This window comes from Acomys russatus, chromosome 24 (assembly GCF_903995435.1).
Source record: "Acomys russatus chromosome 24, mAcoRus1.1, whole genome shotgun sequence".
Classification (NCBI taxonomy): Eukaryota; Metazoa; Chordata; class Mammalia; order Rodentia; family Muridae; genus Acomys; species Acomys russatus.
This window is the reverse complement of record NC_067160.1, coordinates 6584423-6598190: the sequence shown is the minus strand read 5'-3', so window position 1 is coordinate 6598190 and position 13768 is coordinate 6584423.

Here is a 13768-nt window from a genome sequence, read left to right as displayed (position 1 = left end):
TAGGAGTTTTCTGGTTCTATGCAGTAAATAAGTAATCAATAAAATATAGTTTTACCTTTTAAAAAACTTTACCGACAAACAAAACAAGATAGCCATGGGTTAATGATGCCCTGGAAATCCATAGAAATAAGAGAAACAAACCTTTTAGTAAATTCTCTGCCAAGACAGGGAAAGCAAGTCCTCAATAGTTCCTGCCTCACAAATATGTCTGTCAGATACATTGGGTCAGAAGGCTGAAGAAGATGCTCCAACATTATAGAGATTTTTGGGTGACTATTCAGGTAGAAAACTGTCTCAGTCATCTTCTCATTTGGAAAGCTGCTAACCTGCACTCCCGGCATACTCAGGTAACCAAGTTTCTCCCTTCTCAATTCTCTGATGGAGTTGAAGACCAGGTAGCTTAGTTTTACAATGAAGCTTAGTTGTTTAGGGGTTAAGATGCTTTTAGGTCTAGAGAGATGTTTTAAGTTGATAATGACAAGATGTGATGGAGATTGATTTACATTCAGAATTTTAGATGCAACAAGATAGGAAAGATGTTTTCTTCAAGGCTGCCAAATACAAATAGCCAAAACACTAAGAATGTAACATTTATATAATTCCTGATTGTGTCATGGTTCTTCTTGCTATAGGTAGTTTATTATGTATATATGCATATATACATATATATACATAATATGTTATGTAGGTGTTTAATTAAACAAATGAATCCAGACTCCTGTTTATGGGAACAACGGAATAATAGGGATCACTTTAAATCACCACAATGTGGACAAATACATGGTTTTTATGCCACTAAATCAGACAAGAAAGAAATTCTGAGATGGAAAACAAGCATGGCCTGTATGCCCTCAGCTTAACACAGTGGAGAAAGCAGAGAACCCAATGGGGACTCAATGGAAAAGAAAAAACAACAGAACTAGAAGAAAAATAAAAGAAATGATGAATAAAATGAACAGAGCAAACCCAAAGGGACGTACACAAAGATACAGTAAAGTCAATATCTGGAAGTAAAGACAAAGAGTTTTGAAAGTGATGAGGAAGGAACAAACTCCAGCAACTGTGGAAAAGCAACAGGAAGGACAATGGTTTTGTTCAGCAGCCACAGAGAACAGGGTGATAGAACACAGGACAGCAGATTTCCTTCAACAGTTATGGAGGACAGTGATAGTATGTTTTGAAAGTACTGAAAGACAAAAGCTGTCAAGACACAAAATAATATTCTAAGTGAGATTTAGACAAACACAGATAACCCAACTTTGAGAAAGTTTATCTCAAAATCCTACTTTAAAGTAATTCTGAGGGAAAATTTCCTAAACAGAAATGAGGAAATGAAAGAAAAGCTGAAAGCTCGAAAAAGAGGGAGATCGTGATGGGCAAAAATATAGATAATATTATAGCTTTTATGTACACCTGAGTTTCTTAAATGAAATAAAAGGTATAATACCATCTTATGTTGACTTAAGTGTCTGCAGACAAAAAATATGCCTGTTATAAATGAGAGAATAAGGGAGTTGTAAAGATCTTAAGCTGGTAAAACAACAGCATGGCTATACACTGTGGTATAATGAATAAACGATATTATGTTAGAATGCTATTTTAAAACTATTTATACAAACACACGTATATTGGATAAATAAATCAAATTCTTTTTTGTTGTTTTTTGTTTGTTTGTTTGTTTGTTTGTTTTGTTTTTCAATACACGGTCTCTCTGTGTTAGCCTAGGCTAGCCTGAACTCACTTTGTAGACCAGGCTGGCCTCAGACTCACAGTGATCTGCTTCCCTCTGACTCCTGTGTGCCGGGATTAAAGGCATGTGCCACTATGCCCAGCTCAAAATTGAATTCTTTAAAATATGTTTAAAACATAAGAAAATAGGGGAAAGAAAATAAACAAAAACAATTGCAAAACAAAAAAACTGAGTCCTCTACACTAACATACTAATAGTTATAGCAAATGTAAATGCATATAGTTAGAGAGACTAAGATGGCAGATACATAAACATTACTTGACTATATTATTTATGCAGAAAATGCACATCTGAAAGTCACAAGTAAGTTAGAGGAAAAAGTGCTAGGGAACCCAAGGCTTCTACAGTGAATAATACACGCATGCCAAACCAGAGAGGAATCTCTGCTTACACCAGACAGTAAGTATGTGCTTCCTGCAGTCTAGGGAGAGAGCAAAACCCTCAAAGAGAATTAAGGAAATTATTTTCAATGCATGTCATATAACTCCAAGTGCTTCATATGTAAAATATGTAAAAGAATACTTAATAATCCATCTGATAAACACAGGCAAGTTAGTAGAGACTAGCACTAAAATTATGAGCAAAATATGAACAGCTAAGTCCATGAGGGAGAAAGAAATGGGCAGAGCTGAAGTGCTCTGATAATGAACATTTAGTGTAATTTTAAGTGATCAAGTATAGATCAACATATTCTTCCATACTCCATAAGTTTGAAGAAAAGTCAGCCAATACCAGATACCAGATATGAAGCTTAGCATATTCATAAAGAGGATGACATATGACAATAAGTATACGTTAATCATGGAGGCAATATCAGGTAAAATTGAGCACTGTGTGAATTTAGAATACAGTGTCCTTCATTAATGTACTGTGCTGGTTAGGTTTTGATTGTTTGTTTGTTTGCTTTGTCAGTAACACCAACCAAAGTCATCTATTAACAGGGAACATCAGTTGAGAAGATGCTTTCATTAGATTAGTAGTAGACAAGTCTGTGGGGCTTTTTCTTGATTGATGATTGATGTTGGAGGGACCAGCCCACTGTGGTATGGGGACCACCCTAGGTAGCTGCTCTTGAGCTGTGTAAGAGTGCGGGCTGAGAAATCCATGGGCAGCAGGCCAGTAAGCAGCGTTACTCAATGGCCTCTGCTTCATGTCCTGCCTCTAGATGCTTGCCTTCCCGTCATGCCGGATTACAAGGCATAGGCTAACACAAACCCTCTCCTCCCCAGATTCCTTTTGCTTATGGTCTTTATCATGGTAGCAATAGAAGCCTAACTAATATCTTAGAAGTGTGAGATGCATGGGTAGATAGGAATAACTTCAGAAACAATGTCACCAAGCTCTAGACAACGAGAAAGGAACAGAGAGAGGAAACTGCAGAGCCAAAACATGTAAGGTAGGTATTTTGACTGCTTTAGAGGTGCTTTATTTATTTTTTTAACCAGTGTTTAATATGCAGGTATAAAGACAATGTTTTATAACTAGCTGTGCAAACTTAAATTGCCTCATGAAAAGTAGAACTGAAAAGCCCATTGTTAATTTTCAAGCCAAAGTAATACAGAGAACGACTCCAGTGCTCCCTGTGTACTTGGTAGCTGGCTCGTGTTCCTTTGAATAAACTAGTTGTGAGCATGCAATGAAATTCCCTGCCAATTTTACTCAAGAGCAACAAAGACACACGCAGAACCAGCTGCTCTAGATTGATGGGGATGACCAGAGCAGCACAGCACCTTTTAAAGGACCTCACTGGCAAGACCATGAAATAGAGGCAAGTCCTACAAACAGGGTTTGCTTTTCTCCTGGTGACTTCCCAATCACCTGAATCACACTTAAATTCACAGAATACACACGCCACAACATTATAAACAAAGCAAGTTCAGGAAACATCAAAAGTTATTTGAGAGCTTTACAGATTTTTCTGTCTTCCACCGAGCTGTTAGGCCAAAGAGTGGGCATGCGTTATTGTTGAGACCCAGAGCAAACTGAGATTTCAGAGGCAACAAGTGACTTACAAGCCAAAGTTTCCTAAGTTTCAAGTCAAAAAGAAAAAAAAAAGTTTTTTAAGCTTAGCCCTGTTAGCTTTAAATCTAAAAAGTAAACAAATAACACCCCCAGCGTTCATTGCTGGTGTAAGAATAGTTTGATCAATATTTTTTAGTTCGGCAATGCATTAACATTTTGTTAGACAAATGGATCATACCACTAGTTATCATTTTTCCAGGAAAAATGTTGTGTTACTATTGACCAACATTGTAGACTCTCCCATAACAAGTTCACCATAGAGCTTAGCATGAATAACATGTCCGTACTTACATTATTATGGACATTTGGTGGTGACAAAATATATGTTTAATAAACACTTATGAAGATGGCTATCAAATGATTTGTTAGTTTTATGGTTCATTTTACAGCACTGAAGACTGAACCTGGGGCACGGCATGTACTAGGTAAATATTCTACCGCTGGGCTGTGTCTACCACACCACCGCGCACAGCCTGATTTGTGCAAGTGAGGAGATAGTTATTACTCAGCTCAAGATGCCAATTCCCTCCTTCAGATGTTTTCCCTAATTGTTTGATAATGCCCATAAATGTGTTGAGGAGAAAACTTTTTCATTGTAGTATTGCAGAAAATATTAAAATGCAAATAACTCTTGGAGAAGTAAAACATTGACTTTAAGTTCTAAAATAAATAATAGATAAATAAATTGCCAACATCAAATCACTTTTTGAAAACTGCCCAGTAATCAGAAGAGGCATGAAGATAAAAAGAGTAACAAAGGGCACTGGGAGGAAGGCTCGTTGTGAAGAGCTGTTCTCTCCCACTTTAGATCTTCGCCAAATTACTAAGTCACTGAGAATCGTGTATAACAAATACTCCTCAAATGTCGGAGGAGCTAATCACATTTTTTATGCTTTTTTTCTCTATAATTTTAAAATAAAAGATGGTTTCTTTTTCCTTTAAGTCTATCAAATTAAAAAATAATATATCTTGACTTAGTTTTATGGTTTTTTTATGTGTACACAAATTAACGAAATTTGTTAGGTTTAGGATTTTTTCCCATCCACATTCCCATACACAATGCTTTCCTTCACCCAAAAGCTCCATGAAATAACTGATTATTCATGCATACTTATATTTTTTTTCCTACGAGAGAAAACAGAATCACCTTCTCTATTATCCCTGGCTAAGATTCCAGAAATAATTTCCACAGTTATGGCACTGAACAAAGGGAAGAGAAGAAAGAAATGGGGGAAAGAGAGGCAGAGACGAGAGGGAAATCAGGTTGATTGACCGTAAAATCAAAACTTCACGAATACTACCCAACGTTTTAACTGCTCACTTCAACATTCCTACTAATCTCACGAGATTTACGTGGACAGTGTAAGTGATGGGGACTCCTACAACACCTCGGCACCGGGGACGGTTGGGTACAGAGAGTGCTGCACTTGGATTCATAACACAGATTTCGGCCCTGCTCCCTCTTGGTGACCTACATATTTAAATGCTCTCTATGTTTAAATTTGTGCTCCCTGCATTTAAATTTCCTCCTCTTTTAACTAAATGTCAAACAAGGTTATAGTAAGCTCAGATCCATGCCCAGCCCTCACTGCTTATATCTCAGAAGCCTACACACTGCTGAATATTTCTGATTTCCTCGGATGTAAAACACTAATGCCTGGACTTACCAGACTGCTGAGAAGTTTCAAAGCGTGATGCAGGTGACCCTGTGGGGAACGCTCCTAAGGTGATGTACAGAGAGTACCAAGGCTGTCCTGAGCCTTCTTACAATGCTCTCCTGAGGCTCAGACTCTAATAACAGTCATGAAAAAAATCACTGCACATAACACATAACAATGGTCTAAAGCCATTTCGGCTGGCCGTTATCTCTATATGCACTCATATTTAAGTTAATTTAAATGATTATGGCGCATCACTGTTAGGAACATAAAAGAAAATTTGAAAGTAATTTGTGATTTAGTCATGAGTATACAAGCAAATCTTCTTGCTTAATTAACTGTACAAGTTAGAAGAGAAATATTAATTAAATTTGATAATGCCAATTATATCACATAAATGTTCCTTTGTGAAATTCGAGTACGGAATAACTGACTCAAGAGGACACCAAGATATCAAATTCTGTTTCCAATACCATGTCCTCGACATCAGGATCAAAGTGAGTTTGGCAGCTTTTTAGCCAATTATCTGAAAATGCTCACCAAAACCCATTAACCTAGTGCAATAACTTTGTGTGATTGTAACATGTATTCCCTTTACTGTGTTATTTTTAAGTCAAATCTTATCTTTTTAAAGTAGTTTGTTATTGTATAACACCCAAACCCATATGATTTAAAGGAAATTTATAATTAAAGTTTCAAAACACACATTTAAATATTTTAAATACATATGCATTCTATTATTTCAAAATTATGTCTAACATATCAAAAACAGAGTCATCTAACACATTGTTTAAAAATAAACATATGCTTTAAGGCTAAAATGCTTTTTAATACTAAAGAAATTTTTCAAAAATCATTAAACTTTTCCAAGAAGATTTTTCCAAATAAATTCGGTTTTTAAAGCCAGTGGAAATAGGTGGAAAGAGCTACCACTTTGCACGAATCAACTTTTATGCGAGTTTAATAAATGAATTAAATTGTATATAACATTCAATGTATCTCTAAACCATATCTTAAATTATTTTACTTTTACTTTCTTGTGTTTAAGATTCTTAGAGGGCTGAGGAGAAAACTAGCTCCGTAAAGCAGTTGCCTTGCAAGCACAAAGATCAATGTGCTCCACTGCACCAATCCTTAAAATGCTCGCTATCTTACGACGAAAGATTGGAATCTGAGCACCAGGAAAGAGAGAATAGGCAGATCTCTGGAGTTCAGTGGCCTGTCAAATTTGGTGAGTTCCAGACCTGAAACACCCTGTCTCAAAAAGAAGGTGGACAATGACTGAAGCACAGTCCCCAAGGATGCTCTCCACCCTGCACACACATGCACGTATGTGCACATGCACATATACACACGTGAGTGCACACACTCGTGCCAAGATTACTACGAATCTAATTGCACCCTTTATAGCTCATTCTACTATTCTGTTAAGAAAATAAAATAGCGTCAGACTCCAAGATGGCAGTGAGCCACGTGGACCATGTTTAGAAGCTCCAGTAAATGATTCAGGGAATTGCAGGGGATTTTTAACCAGGAACACCAAGCTCCCCACCCCACTGTAGCGAGAGTACTCCACAGTTCGAAAGGACCAAAATACAGAAAACCTGCTTACCCCTGCACACAAGGGAGGAGCATGGATGTTCTCAGACCAGAGCTACAGTGGCGGCGGTGGCGGTGGCAGTGGCTGAGGTTTGTATCTGGGCCCTGAGACTCTAGCTCAACTCAGCATGGGGTTTGGGCCCCGGGACCCTGACTGAGCTCTGTGCGCTGTTTGGGCCCAAGACCCAAACTGAACTCAGTGCACGGTTCAGCCCCTGAGACTCTAGCTGAGCTTGGTGCGCAGTTCAAGTCCTGAGACTCTAGGTGAGCTCAGCACACCATTTGGTCCCAGAGAACCTAGCTAAACTCGGCAGGCAGTTTGGTCCCAGAGTTCCTAGCTGAATTTGGTGTGCAGTTTGGGCCCTGAGACCCTAGCTCAACTTGGTGCCAGGTTTGGGCCCAGAGACCCATTTGGGTCCAGAGACACAAACTGGACTCAGTGTGTGTGTGCACTTTGGGCCCTGTGACACTAACCTGGACTCTGCAAGCAGTCTGGGTCCTGAAACACTACCAGGAACCACAGACTAGTGGAGCATCAGAGCTCCAGTACTAAGGAAATCTCAGGGAGACAGAGAGTAGAGTAGCCATCAGACCCCTCTGCCCGACCTGCATCAGTCCCAGCAGAGCTCGGGTACCACAAGGGGACCCAGAAGGCTGTGGACACTTTGGCCTGACCCAGAGTGCATTCTGAGTCCAAGGTCGATTGCAGGACCCACAGTACAAGGAAGCTGGGGATCACTGACTGTAAGAGACCAAAACTACAGGGCTAGCCTCCTGCCATCCAGACCAGTGAAACATCAGAGCTTCCAGCCTAGGGAAATCATGAGAAAACGGGTGAAACTATCCTCACACTCCCTCCACCCAACCCGGAAGCTACCTCCCAAAAACAGAGACAGCAAGATGACTACAAGACAGCATAAAATCATATGCAAAAAAACTTAAAATAATATGGCATCTCCAGATTCCAGCTATTCCCAAAGAAAACAACCCACAAAATTTGAAGATTTAAGGGAACTGGACGATTTTCTTGATCAATTCCACTTGCCAAAATTAAGTGAAGAACAGATAAGCAAGCTAAATACTCCCATGTCCCCTATAGAAATAGAAGCAATCACTGATAATCTCCCAAGCAAAAAAAAGCCCCAGGCCAGATGGTTTCAGTGCGGAATTCTACAAGACTTTCAAGGATGTGCTAATACAGATACTCTTCAAGCTACTCCAAAAGATAGAAATGGATGGAACATTACACGTTTCATTCTATAAGGCCATAGTCACATTGATACCTAAACCTCACAAAGACCCAACAAAGAAAGAGAATTTCAAAACAATTTCTCTTATGAATATTGATGTGAAAATACTCAATAAAATACTCTCAAAATGAATACAAAAACACATAAAATATGTCATTCACCTTGACCATGTAGGATTCATTTCAAGAATGTAGGGATGGTTTAATACACAGAAACCCATCAATGTAATCCACCATATAAACAAACTGAAAATAAAAAACCACATGATCATCCCCTTTGATGCAGAAAAAGCATTTGACAAAATCCAACACCCATTCATGTTCAAAGTTTTGGAGAGATTAGGGAGACAAGGCACATACCTCAACATAATAAAGGCTATATACAGCAAACCAATAGCCAACATCAAATTAAATAGAGAGATACTCAAGGAAATTCCTCTAAAATTGGGAACAAGGCAAGGCTGCCCATTCTCTCCATATCTCTTCAACATATTACTGGAAGTTCTAGCCAAAGAAATAAGACAACAAAGGAAGATCAAGAGGATCCAAATGGGAAAGGAAGAAGTCAATTTATCCCTATTTGCAGATGCTACGATAGTGTACATAAATGACCCCAAAAATTCCACCAGAGAACTCCTACAGCTGATAAACACCTTCAGCAAATTGGCTGGATACAATATTAACTCAAAAAAGTCAGTAACCTTCCTATACACAAATGACAATCATGAAGAGGAAGAACTTAGGAAAACTACACCCTTCATGTTACCCCAAGCAATATAAAATATTTAGAAGTTACTCTAACCAAGCAAGTGAAGGACTTGCTTGAAAAAATTTCAAAACTCTAAAGAAAGAGATTGAAGATGACATGAGAAGATGGAATGATCATCCTTGCTCATGAATCAGGAGAATTAGCATAGTAAAAATGGTCATCTTACCAAAAGCAATTTACAGATTCAATACAATCCCTATCAAAATACCTACACAATTTTTTAAAGACATTGAAAATCCAATTCTGAACTTCATATGGAAAAACAAAAATCCCACAATAGCTAAAACAATCTTGTACAATAAAAGATCCTCTGGAGGATTCTCCATACCTGATCTCAAGCTGTATTATAAAGCAACAGTAATGAAAAAAGCATGGTACTGGCACAGCAACAGGCTGGTTGATCAGTGGAATTGAATCAAAGACCCAGAAATGATTCCACACACATGTGGTCGCTTGATTTTTTTTTTACAAAGAAGCCAAATCTATTTAATGGGAAAAGGATAGCATCTTCAACAAATGGTGCTGGTCTAACTGGAGGTCTACATGTTAAAAAATGCAATTAGACTCATGCACAAAATTCAAGTTCAAGTGGATCAAAGACCTCTAGATAAAATCAGAGACACTAAACTGGTTAGAAGAAAAAGTGGGAAGGAGCCTGGAACACATTGGCACAGGAGACAACTTCCTGAACAGAACACCAACAGCCCAGGCCTTAAGGTCAACAATTAATAAATGGGACCTCATGAGGCTGAGAAGCTTCTGTAAGGCAGGAGACACTGTCAAGAGAACAAAGCGACAGCCTACAGACTGGGAAAAGATCTTCACCAACCCTACATCTGACAAAGGTCTAATATCCAAAATATAGAAAGAACTCAAGAAATTAATCATCACCAAACCAAATAACCCAATTGAGAAATGGGGCTTAGACCTAAACAGAGAATTCTCAACAGAGGAATATCAAATGGCTGAGAAACACTTAAAGAAATGCTCAACCTCCTTAGTCATCAGGGAAATGCAAATCAAAACAACTCTGAGATTCCATCTTACACCCATCAGAATGGATAAGGTCAAAAACTCAAGCAACACCACATGCTGGCGAGGATGTGGAGAGAGAGGAACACTCCTTTGTTGCTGGTAGGAATGTAAACTAGTACAGCCGCTTTGGAAATCTATCTGGAGCTATCTCAGACAACTGGGAATAGGGCTTCCTCAAAACCCAGCTATTCCACTCCTTGGAATATACCCAGAAGATGCTCCAGCACACAAGAAAATTTGCTCAACCATGTTCATAGCAGCCTTATTTATAATAGCCAGAACATGGAAACAGCCTAAGTGTCCCTCAGCAGAAGAATGAATAAAGAAACTATGGTACATTTACACTATGGAATACTACTCAGCTATTAAAAACAAGGAATTCCCAAAATGTTTGGACTAATAGATTGAACTAGAAATGATCATAATGAGTGAGTTAACCCAGTAGCAGAAAGAGTCAAATGGTATACACTCACTTATATCTGGACACTAGCCCAATAGGCATGTCCCATGAAAGCCTTCACTTACCAGGAAAGTAGGACAGAGGGGAAGACTTCCTATTGGGACCCTAGGTGAGAGAAACATGGGAGAATGGGGAAATAGAAAGATCCATAGGGTCCTAGAAACCTACAAGAAGAACACTATCAAGGGCGGATCTGGGCCCAGGGGTCCTGTTCAAACTATGGCACCAGCAAAGGACAATACGTGCAGTAAACTTTGAACCTCTACCCAGATCTACCCAATGGACAGGACATTCTCCACAGTTGAATGGAGAATGGGGTCTGACTTTCACACGAACTCTGGTGCCCCATATTTGACCACGTCCCCTGGATAAGGAGACCTGGTGGCACTCAGAGGAAGGATAGCAGACTACCAAGAAGAGACTTGATACCCTATGAGCATATACAGGGGGAGGAGGTCCCCCTCAGTCACAGTCATAGGGGAGGGGAGTAAGGGGAAAATGGGAGGGAGGGAGGAATGGGAGGATACAAGGGATGAGAAAACAATTTAGATGTAATATGAATAAATTAATAACATATATGTAATAAAAAAAATAAAATAGCAATAACTATTTTGAGGGATAGAAGTCTCTTGATTTAGAGGCTGTAAACCTTTTTTTTTTTTGAGGCTATCCAGCTGGTGTATAAAAGCCAATCATTAAGACAGTAACATGGATGTTTTTCAACTTTCACATTTCCTTTGACTTTTTCTCCCTGAATCATGTATTTATCTTCTAGGAGGACATTGGACATTATGTAAACAATCAAACAAATGAAGGCATTTGTCTCCAAATCCAACATCCAAAACTCTCAGGGCATTGATAAAGGACGCAGGGACAGTCTGTTTGTGAGGAATACCCCTTTGCACATGACTGCCGTACCTACTTCTTTCCTTGCTTCTGTGTGGAGGCTATGTTTTTGTGGTTGCCCTCTGAGTGACTCTGCTTGGGCAGCTGTTCTAGTTCTCTCAAATGACCAACCCGGAAACAATGGCTGGTAAGAGCTATAGCCATCAGAGGAGAGGGCAGCCCTCTGACAGACCCCGTGCACACTGAAGACCATCCACATCGTGCTTTGTGAGGCTGAACTGTGTGGGAAAAATTTACAGTAAAAGCAGCTGAAATGCAAATGCAGCAATAAGATTATGCACAAGCGGTCGCCTTTAATTATACCAACTTATATTTCCCCCTAATATATTTCTCAAAACCACACAGCTTACCAAGTGGTAGAATTAATCCACAACACCATGATAGTGTCCTAACTGTAAGTTTAAAACCTAGTAGATCACTGACCACTGTAATGAGTCACTCGGGCAGGATGTCCGAGTTACACCCCACCACATAAGCCATACTACACAATCCTTAAGGTCAGGAGCTAATTTCTTCTATGTGCCTGTTTCCCAAGGCTTAAGATTAGAACTCAGAATAGAGAGATAGCTCAGCAATTAATTTGTACTGCATTTCGGATTCTCCCAACTGGGCTCCAGCACCGTGTTAGGCAGCTCACAACAGCCTGTAACCCCAGCTCCAGGACAGCCAGTGCCTCTGGCATCTATACGCACTTGCAGTCGTGTGCATATACTCACATTAAAAAAAAAAACACAGAAATACATTATTAAAAATAAGAGCCGGGTGTGATGGCACATGCCATTAATCCGAGCACTCGGGAGGCAGAGGCAGGAGGATCTCTGAGTTTGAGGCTAGCCTGGTCTACACAGTGAGTTTCAGGACAGCCAAGTCTACACAGAGAAAGCCTGTCTCAAAAAAATCAATCAGTCAGTCAATCAATCAATCAATCAAAATAAATTTTGTTCATAAAGAGTACGATGCAAACCTTCCTACATCAAAGCCACAATAGATATAGTACAGACCTCAGTTATGGGTAAAGAGTGCTGAAGGGGATGTTTTTCATATTTTGGTTTGTTAAATATTGGTTACAATATTAAGATTTCACTTTAAACTTATTTTAATCAAAGGCATGTAATCTTTTTTGTCCTTGAAAACTAAACGGTGGCAACCTCTTTTGAAGATACTTTTTTTTCACACACAAAAAAATAGATATCCCGATTTATCTTTCAAGGTCAATCTATATTAAACTCAAGATACTCCTTTTTAAAAACCCTGTGGTGAATTTTAACATAAATTTCATAATTTAACCAAAGTGTTCTGCTTAATAGAGTTTATTTTTAATAGGATGTAGACAAAAACTATATAGCAATTGAGCTGAGCATTATGAAGCACCATATGGGCTTCTAAACTGAGAGGATGATACACACAGGTCCTGCCAACCATCCCTCTCTGTCGCTGCTTCTCCACCTGCCAGTCTCCCACCACATCCTGAATCTGTCATATTGGATGTCTTCGGTACAAACTGCTTAAGTGACGGTCTCCATGTTCCTTAATAAACACCACCTAATGGTGAAAGACAGGAGATAAAAAGAAGCCTTGCCTTATTAAAACTCTGTGACCTGTTCCAAATGACAAATAGGGTTGAGAGGTGACAAAATAATTACCTAGCCATAATTGGAGCCCAAGGCACTATGAAAAACAGATAATAATGAAATTAAGGTGCGGTGTCACACTCAGAACAGCAGGATGACAAGTCCTGACAGGCCATGGTAAACAAAAGTAACGGAAGCTCCCTAGTGCTGTCTCTCCACGGCTCAACATGGAGGCTTTTAAGCATCTTTCCTTCTGTAGAAAAACAGGTACTTCCTACTGCTGTTTATGCTCCCTTCTGCTGCCCAAGCCCTTGAGTTTAGATGAGTTTAAATCATAAAACAAAAAAAAACTGCAAAATACTTACGAAAACATAGGATTTGGGACGTAACCACTTGATCAGAGGATTAGACATCTGTAGCATCTGCCGTGGCAGAAAGAAATCAAGGTCACCCTGAGAGGAAACATGCTGTGTAAATGGAATTGTCTCATGTGCTATTTCCCACTCAGCCTCCCACTCTGGTGGCTCTCCTCTGGTTTAAGTGAAGAGAATATCCATTGAAAGGGTTCCATATTTTAACTTCTAGTTACAGTGGTAAGCTTTCCTTTTCTAACATTCCTGTCTCTCTAATGATTTCTCATTCCTTCCCCTTATCCTATCTCTTCTCTCTTCTCTCTCTGTCTCTCTCTCTCTGTCTCTCTCTGTCTCTCTCTGTCTCTCTGTCTCTCTGTCTCTGTCTCTCTCTCTCCC